An 8,881-nucleotide genomic window follows, 5' to 3' on the forward strand; every position below is an offset into this window, starting at 1 on the left:
CCCCTTGCAGGGGTCATGGGGGTCCCAATTGCAGGGTGCATGCACAGGAATCCCCCTTGCAGGGGTCATGGGGGTCCCCCTTGCAGGGTGCATGCACAGGAGTCCCCCTTGCAGGGGTCATGGGGATCCCCCTTGCAGGGTGCATGCACAGGAGTCCCCCTTGCAGGGGTCATGGGGGTCCCCCTTGTGGGGGGTCATAGACGTCCCTTTGCAGGGTGCATGCACAGGGGTCCCCCTTGCAGGGTGCACGGGGGTCCCCTTGCAGGGGTCGTGGGGGTCCCCCTTGCAGTGTGCACTGGGTCCCCTTTGCAGGGGTCATAGACGTCCCTTTGCAGGGTGCATGCACAGGGGTCCCCCTTGCAGGGTGCACGGGGGTCCCCTTGCAGAGCCTGGGTGCCACCTGCCCGTGCACCCACCCAAGGTTACCCCTGGGGTCATGGCACCCACAGCCCGCGCCAGGGAGCTGCCCTCGAGCAGCGTGATCCAAGCAGGGTGCCGGCACAAGGGCGCAGGCGTGTTCCTCCGGGTGATAAACCCAACCCTTCTTTCCGCCCCCCCCCCACCATGCACAGCCCCAGGTGGGGCCGATCGTTTCGGGCCCGGGGACCGCAGGCGCAGGCTGGCGGGGAGCTGCCGTGCCCCTTGGGACGTGGGTGCTCCGTGCAGCCCCCGGGCACCCAGCCTGCCCGAGGCCTCGCTGCTGCCCACCGCCCCAGGTGAGGGGAAGGAGGAATGCTCCCCCGGCCCCTCTGTGGGACCCTGGGGTGGTGGGGGGTCACAGCAGCCATACCGAGCCCTGTGGGGCTGGGGCTTAGCGGCAGCGACGGCCCGTCGGTGCGTGAGCAATGGGGTGGCGAAGGCAGGGGTGACTTCCAGTGGCGGGGTCAGAGGGAAGAGGCTGATCCTCAGTTCATGCCTGCTGTCTCTCCCATAAAAAATGGCTCTGCGCTATCTCGCAGGCCATCCCTCCCTAGGACCCGCTAATTCGGTGATTTTTATCCTGTCTGTTTTCCTTTTCTCCCCTCTGCCCTGCTGCAACCTCCCGTCACTCCTCCCCGGGGCGGCTCCGGGGTCGCACTGATGGATGGCCCCCGGCAGCGCCCGCACGGAGGCGGCGATGGCTGGCGAGGGGGCTTTCGGCACGGCCCGACCCCCCTCCGGCGGGTCCGACCCGGCCGTTGCGCCAACCTCTGCTCCGAGGCGATGCTCTTCCCCAGGGCTGGAAGCCTGATGCAGGAAGGGTGCAAGCGATGGGGGGAAGGAGCTAGAAGAAAACCCCAAAGCACCCCAGGGCCACACGGGGATGGGGGTAGCGACAATAAAGGGGCTCGGCGAGACCTGGGGACTGGGGACGCCCCTGGGCTCGCTTCTCCCCGTGCCACCCCCCCGGGACAGGGAGCCCACGCTGCCCCGGGGGGGTCCTCTGGCTCCCCGGGAGCCCAGACTGGTATTTCAGTCTAGACGCGCTGGTATTTTTTCAGTCCAGCAAATTTCCTTGACTGCCTGGTGGCGAAGCGTGCTGGGTGCGCTGGCGTGGGCGGCCGCGGGAGGGTGGGGGGTTTCCGCGGGGGCACGGGGGGCAGAGGCTGGGCAGAAATCCTGCCGAGGCGGCGGGGGCCCGGGAGCCGGCGAGGAGGTGACGGATGAACCCAGCACCCGCTCCCGGCGAAGCGGGAGAAACGTTTGCGCTGCAAGGGGAGGGGAAAACTACGCGAATCTTGAAATTTGCTCATAAAACCGGGCGTGCTGGGTGGAAAACTTGCCGCATCTTGCTCGAGCGTTGGCCCGCTCTGCAGAGGGCCGCAACGGGCTTGCTTGAAAAGCTTTATTCAGCAGCCGCCGACGTTCCTGCCGTGCGGCCCGCCCGGTCCCCGCGCGCCCGGCGGGGTTGGGCTGGGTAAATACTTTGGGGGGGCGACCGGCTCGGCGCTGCCGGAAACGTCGCGGTGACTCAGGGGTCAGTCCCTTTCCCGGCGACGCTGCCGGCACCGGGCTGATGCTTTTAGCGGCTCGCCCGCCCCGGCGATGCTCCTCCATGTGCCGCCTATCCCGAGGGACCCCCGACGCCTGCCCGGGGACCGGCCCGGTGGACAAAGGCGGCTTTCAGGGCCGCGGCGGGGCTGGCCGTGCTTGGGCGGCCTCCGAGATGTGTGAAATTCGGCTTTCGCCTGGCTCCTTCCTGGAGCGGAACTGTTCTCAGCGAAACCGTCCCCGCCGCCCACCCTAATGGCTTTTCTCTGTGCGCACGCATTAATGAACGCGAGGCCCAGCCTAATCGGAGGGAAGCCATGCAAGTAATTGCTTGAATTTTTAATTCGGGGTTATGATAGGGGAATCAAAGTCACACGGCAGCCGCTGAGGCCGCCTGCGGCTCCGCGCCATTGACTCTCGCAATTTGCTTTTGATTTTTGCCCTCCTGGCTCCCCCCCACGGCCCGGTGGAGACCCCGCTGGGGGCCGGGGCTGGACCCTCCCGGGGAGGGCACCCGGCGGAGAAATGCATTCGGGGTGGGGGGTCCCACCTGCAGCGGGGGCTGGGGTGTGCTTGGCCGGCGTGGCCCTGCTCACGGGGGGCCCTTGCCGCAGGTGCGAAGCCATTTGCAAACCTCCGGCAGCGTTTGCTTGCCTCCAAAAAAACCCTCTCCCAGCGACGGCCGCACCCGGCTGCGCTGCCTAAGGGGAGCTGGGGTTTATTTTTCTTTTCCCATTATGGCAGCTCTTGCCCTCCGCCCGGGTGGCCACCAGCGGTGACCCCTGCCCGGCGCGCGGCCGGTGCCACCGTCCTCCGCACGAAGGGGCGAGTGGTGCATGGAGGGGCACCCATAACCGTGGCGTGAGACATGGGGCGGCGGGGCTGGCCGCAGTTTGGGTTGGGGTACCGGGTTGGGGGCTCCCTGTGGTGCAGCCGGGGCTCGCACCAAAGCCACCCCCCGGGACGGGTTCCCCGTCGGCGGGGAGCTCCTCCAGCCCCGAGCATCTCCTGGGCTGCGGCACGCTGCCACGCTGCTTTTGTTTTCCCAGAAAACAACCCCACCTCCTGCGCTGGTTCCAGCTCGCTTCCCTCCTCTTTGTCTTAAAATTAATAAAAAGTCGGAGGACACGCGGCTGCTCGGGAAAGCAGAATGGCATCTGCGAAATGTCTGCCCTGCGTGGGGAGCCCGCGGCTGGCGAGGGTGCCCCTGCCTCCCTGCCCGGGGTCTCGGGATCCGGGCGCCGTGCCGGTGCCACGCTCCGCAGTTCGGCACGGCCACGCGCGGGATGCACGGGGCAGCCTGGCTCTTTTCGGGGAGCCGCTGGCTGGCGGGCTCTGCCCCGTGACCCCGTGTTTGGGGTTTGGGCTGCTGTTGTGGTGTTCTTTGTGCCGCGATTCCTGGGCAGATAGCATTGTTTGCCCTGACACGTAAGCCGGTGACAACCTGCAAGAGCTCTGGCATGGATTCCGGCTGCGCGGCTCCCAGCCTGCCCCGCTTCCAGGGCCTTTTTATAGCCCAGCAGAACTTGTTTTGCTGTGGCAGCGAAGCAGAACCCGAGTGTGGGCTGGGAGCTGCGGGGGGACACGCGTGTGGCTCACAGTGGGTGCTGGGTCACGTTCGCACCTCCCTACCCCCCAAACACCCCCGTGGTGGGACCCTGCTCCCCCACGGTCACTCAACCCGCGTGCTCACCTCCGGCTCAAGACTTGGGGAGGTTGAGGGAAGCTCCCAGGCTCTGAAAATGGGGGGGGCCTGGGGGTCCTAGAGAGGGCTGGGAGCACGCTGCCCGGGCAGGGCAGGCGGTGGCCAGGCTGCCGGTGCAGAAGGGGCACACGGCCGTGGCACGCCGAGGTGATGGTGAGCCCCGCTGCCCGTGCCCCCGGCAGAGCGCGGCGCTGAGCAGCCCCGGAGGAGTCCTGCCTGTGAGCGAGGGGCCACCAGCACCCCTCTGCGCCCCCCCAGAGCAGCAGAGCCCCGGCAAAGGACAGGGGGGCGAAGCCGGATTATGAAAGTGTTTCTTTGCTTTGCTTTTGAGAAAGGAGAACTTCAAAGGGGCCATTTATCACCAGACAAAGAGAGTCGCGAGTTATTTGCAAAGTGTAAGGGAGAAGCATTAATTATCGGAGTGACAGACAAACGCTGCTGCCGGGTGTCCTCCTGCCCACCCCTCCACCCTGTCCCAGCAGCCTCCCCGGCAGCTCCCGGCAAGCCCCGGGTGGCACCCGCGCTCTCGTCCCTCCTGCCCCCGGCTCCTGCCTCGTCTCCCCTCCACCCCGGGCTCGGTGTGCCGGCCGCTGCCGCAGCGGACCTGCCTGGCTCTGGGTGACGGGACCGGGGCGATGGGTGTCCCCAGCGTGGGTACACCCGCACCGCTGCTGCGGCCGGAGGGGCGGCGCGGGGGGGTTCCCCATTGCGTCCCCAGCGCCGATGCTCTGCTGAAAGGCTGGGAGCTGCGGGCTGGGGAAAGTTGCTGCCAGCAAAGCCCACCCGGTGCCCCAGCCCTGCCCAAGGGCTCTTGTTGGGCAAGACAAGGCCATGGTGGAAACCAGGTGGGGAGAAATTTGGTGCCTGAGCAGCCTGGGAGCATCTCCTTCCCGGTGGCAGCCCACCTTGCCGCAGCTGGGGCTGGAAGCTGAGGTTTGCCCAGGATTCGCTGTGCTCGGAGCCAGGGGATGCGCGAGGTCCTTTCCTCACCCCTGCCTCGCGCTGCGGCTCCGTGACCCCTCAGACATGTCCCTTCCCCTTCCCCAGCAGCCCCTGCCAGGCCCGGCCTCGTGCCGGGTGGGTTGTGCAGCGTGGCCAGTGATGGGGCATCCCCGGGGGTCTCGGTGCTGGGGACCGCGGGTGCCAGCTGACGGCCGTGGCCAGCAGCCGGGCCAGGGGATGCGGATGGCAGGGCTCAGTCCGGAGCTGGGGCACCAGACCCCTCCGGCTGAGCCACCATCCCAAAAACCCTGCAGGAGGAGAGCCACGGCTCTGCCCGTCATCCAGGAGGGAGATGATGAGGAGCGAGAGCGTTTACGCCCCAAACCAACGTGCCAACAGACCCAGCCGCCCTCGGAGGGTGAAAGCGGCATCTGTGCCACCGTCCCTGCCACCTCCGCGATGCTGGAGGGGTGCAAATATTGGGGTGGCCGGGGTGCGAGGGCTCCCCGTGGCCCCACTGAGCGAGCCCCGTGTGGGGCGGGCAGCTCTGCCTTTCATGTCTGATCCCTCCCAAAACCACAGCTTCCCTTCGCCCCGCGCGGGGATCAACCGCGGGTCATATTTAATAAAGGTGGGGATGGGAGAAGGCTTCAAAACATTACGTCACCTCGGTGTGGGGGAGGCGGAGGCAGCCAGGGAATGCGAAAATCTCGTCGCAAGTGGGGGCAGAGGAGAAAAAATATCAGCGAGGGGATTTAATGGCCCTGTTTTGGTGGGAACTCTCTTGCCCACTGCCCGCGAGGTCAGAGGCGGTGTGTCTGCACGCGCTCAGGCGTTAAATGAAACTGTAAGGGGAAAAAAAAAATAAAAATGAGGCATATACGAAATGCGTAAGCGCGTCCGTGGCAGAAATCCCCTGGCACCGCTGTGCCCGGCCGGCCTGCCGTGGCGGCTCACGGGAGAAATCCCCGCCGGTTCCCCGGGTCCCGCGGCTTCTGCGTCCCCACGCTGCCTGGGGTGAGGGTGGGCGCGAGGCTGCCCCGGTGGGGACATTGGGGTGCCCTGGCTGGGTGCCCCCGCTTGCCCCAAGGCTTCCCCTGCCTGAGACGCAGCCGCACGGCGCCAGGAGCAAAGTCCCCCCGCGCCGCAGCCTTGCCAGTGCCCGACACCACGGGGCTGGCCGTGGTGGCCGCGTCCGGCACGGGCGGCTTCGCTGCTCGGCTGGGAGCTTTGCCCGTGCTTGGGGCGAACGCTGCCTGTGCCTCCGTGGGCGATGGAGGAGGCTGCGGCTGCAGGCGAGGGATTGCCTGGATGGCGCCGGGATGGTTGTTCCCTTGCGCTGACCGTGAGGGGATGGGGTTCTGGTTTGGTACCGGGGAGCCTCTCTGGTGCTGCGAGTGATGGGGGAGCGGGAGGCGAGGCCGCTGCCAGCCATGGGAGCCGGTGGCCGGCACCGGGCACCCAGGCCCTCCCATGACACGCGTGGGCTGGCTGCAAACCGGGTGGTTTCGGGGGGCTGGGGGGCAGAGCAGAGCATGTTCAGCTTGGGAAAAAAAACCAACACAACCCTGTGCAGCGGTCCTGCGTTCCCAGCCGCAGTCACCTCCTGGTGAAAGCTCGGGCTGATGCTCGCATCGGGCTGGTGCCTTCCCCCGGCTGGGAAACTATGTGCTCCCAGCCCTGCGGGGCACCCATCGGCCCCCTGAGCCGTAATGACCACGCTCTTCTGCTGAGAGGAGTTAATGAGCTGTGCCGGACAACGATGGGAAAAAGCCGATTGCAGCGAGGCTCCTGACACCGCTCGGAGGAGCTGGGCACAGAGGAAGGGGGAAGAGCAATAGGGTGAGAGAGATGGACCAGAAAACAATATCCACTTCATTAGCCAGGTGGCTCCAAATGTGTGGAAACAGGACAAGGTCCAGGTCACCCACTGTGACAGAACATTATTATCATGCGATGCCATGAAGCCTGTGCAAAGACCAAGTCAAAGCTCACCGGCCCACTTGAAAGGGAGAGGGGACCTTCGCCGAGCAAGAGCAGGGCTGTTCCCAGGCTGGCGGCAGGGTGGGGGTTATCCGCAGGCGGGCGCAGCCCGTGCCGGGGGGTCTGGGTGCTCAGCCCGGCTCCTGCTCGCCCCCGGCACCCATGGAGCTTCCCGCAAGCTCTGCCCTGGGCAGGACCTCGCGAAGGGGGCAGCCGTGGGAGGAGAGCCCGGGGGGCTCGGCGCGTGTAAGCCCGCGTCCCGGCGGCAGCGGGTGGTTGCTCAGGGACGGCAGCGGCTCTGCGTGGTCCCCCGACCCCAAAGGTGGGCAGGTGGTTTGGCATCTCACCTGGCACCTGGGATCAGGGGAGCTTTGGGGTGATCTGAGACCCGCCATGGTGCGAAGGATGAGAGCGCCTACGGGTGCGAGGGACGTGGCGCGCACGCGCCGCTTGCTTGCTCTCATGGGTGGGGAAAGCCGGGCACAGCGGGGACGCTCACCCAGCACCCTGGTCCCTGCACCCTATAGACACGGGGAGGCCTGTCCATTTGGGTGCTGAACCTCAGAGCCGAGCTGAGCAGGGCTGGCGTCGGGAGAGGATCAACCGGCCAGTGCTGGGCGCGGCAGAGCCCGGGACCCCCCTGCCCTCGCCGCAGGTGCAGCAGAGCAAGGGCTCACCCGGTGTGGGATGGGTGCGAGGGGGCTGCCTTCTGCCCCTGGGGGAGCGGAGCCGGGGAAGATGCTCGGCCGGGCTGGGGGCTCCAGGCTGGGAGCCAGGAGAGGGATTTGGGGGATTTTTCAGTCCTCTCTCCTATAGGTTGTGCCCAGCGTGCTGTGTGCCTGTGAAAAACCCTGCACGGCCGTGGCGTGCTCATCCACAAACTCCCTCCCAAGCACGCGGAGAGGTTTCCTGCTCCCTTTGGGATAGCCTTGACCCCCAGCCCTCCCGCCCCCGGCTGTGGCTCTGCCCCCTGTCCCCTGAAAGGGCAGCGGGGCTCCGAGGGCGCTGCGCTGCTGTCGGGGCCGCGGGCTGCTCCTGTGCTGCTCCACGGAGCAGGAATGGTTTCACCTGACTCCGAGCAGCGCGTTCAATCCGTGCAGCTCCCCGCAGGCTCGCTCCCGCAGGCGGGCGCAGGCTGTTCCCAGCCGGGCTGCGGGGCTTTTCCCTTCACTCTGCTGGAAACCGAACCGCTGCTGCCTCCCCACAGCCTTTTGCTGGGACGGGGACCCACGGCCAGCGGCAGCAGAGACCCACAGCCGGGCTCCTGTGGGGCTCCGGGGCTGCGCTGCAAAGTGCTGGGTGGCTGCTGCGGGTGCTGGTGGCTGGCAGGATTTTCTGGGGGCCTTTGAGGCGGGCAGGCAGCTACAACTTTGGGTACCCTGTAAAAGTCCAAATCTGGGCTGGAACCACTGGGTTTAAAGCTATCGTCTTTTGCCAGGGCTGACGTGCAGGTGCTAGCCAAAAGCGGCATGACCTGGGCTACCAAACTGAAAGTGCTTTGGGAGGCTGGGGGGGTCGTGACCGGAGATTTCGGACACCGGCCCTGCCTTCCCCTGCAGGTCCCAGGCCCCTCTGCATTGCGCTCTGGCTGTGGCAGTGCCCCTCGCATATTTTTGTCTGCTTTAATTTATTTAAATGAACTTGTGGGGTTTTTCTGGGGGGGACTCGGCGCATTTGCAGCATTAGGAAAAGCAGTTTGCACTCAGATCACAGAGCCTGGTGCGGACCTCTGCCCACTTCCAACCCCGTTCCCTGCTCCCACCCCTGAGGGCTGCCAAGGTTCAACAGGGATTTCTGTGTCCCCTGAGCACCTCTGTCCCCGCAGGGTCCCCATTGCTAACTTGCCAAGAGGCCTTCCGTGCCGTGCACAGCTAAAATGTGGTGAGCCTGTGCCGAGCCTGGCCCCGAAGGTGCCCCAAGACCCCCGTTGGCAGCCCCCGGCTTTGGGGTGCTCTGGATCCCACGCCCGCTCTGTGCCAGGGCTCGGGCGGTGGCACCCTGCATGGTGGGGGATGCCGTGGGGGGAAAACTCCTCTGTGGGGCTTGGGGGGGGGTGTTCTCAGCTCTCTCAGCGCGGGGCACAGTCCCAGAGGGAGCTGAAGCCACCACGGGGTTGTCACCGGGCCCTGGGGGTGCGGGCAGAGGGGTGCCCGTTGTCACCCTGGGGTGGTGCAGGGGGTGCCTGCGGGGCTGCGGGGCGGACAGCGTGGCCCTGGGGTGCAGGCAGAGGGGTGGCCATTGCCACCCCGGGGCGGTGTGGGGGGTACCTGCGGGGCTGGT

Source organism: Pelecanus crispus, chromosome 12, assembly GCF_030463565.1.
Source record: "Pelecanus crispus isolate bPelCri1 chromosome 12, bPelCri1.pri, whole genome shotgun sequence".
Classification (NCBI taxonomy): domain Eukaryota; kingdom Metazoa; phylum Chordata; class Aves; order Pelecaniformes; family Pelecanidae; genus Pelecanus; species Pelecanus crispus.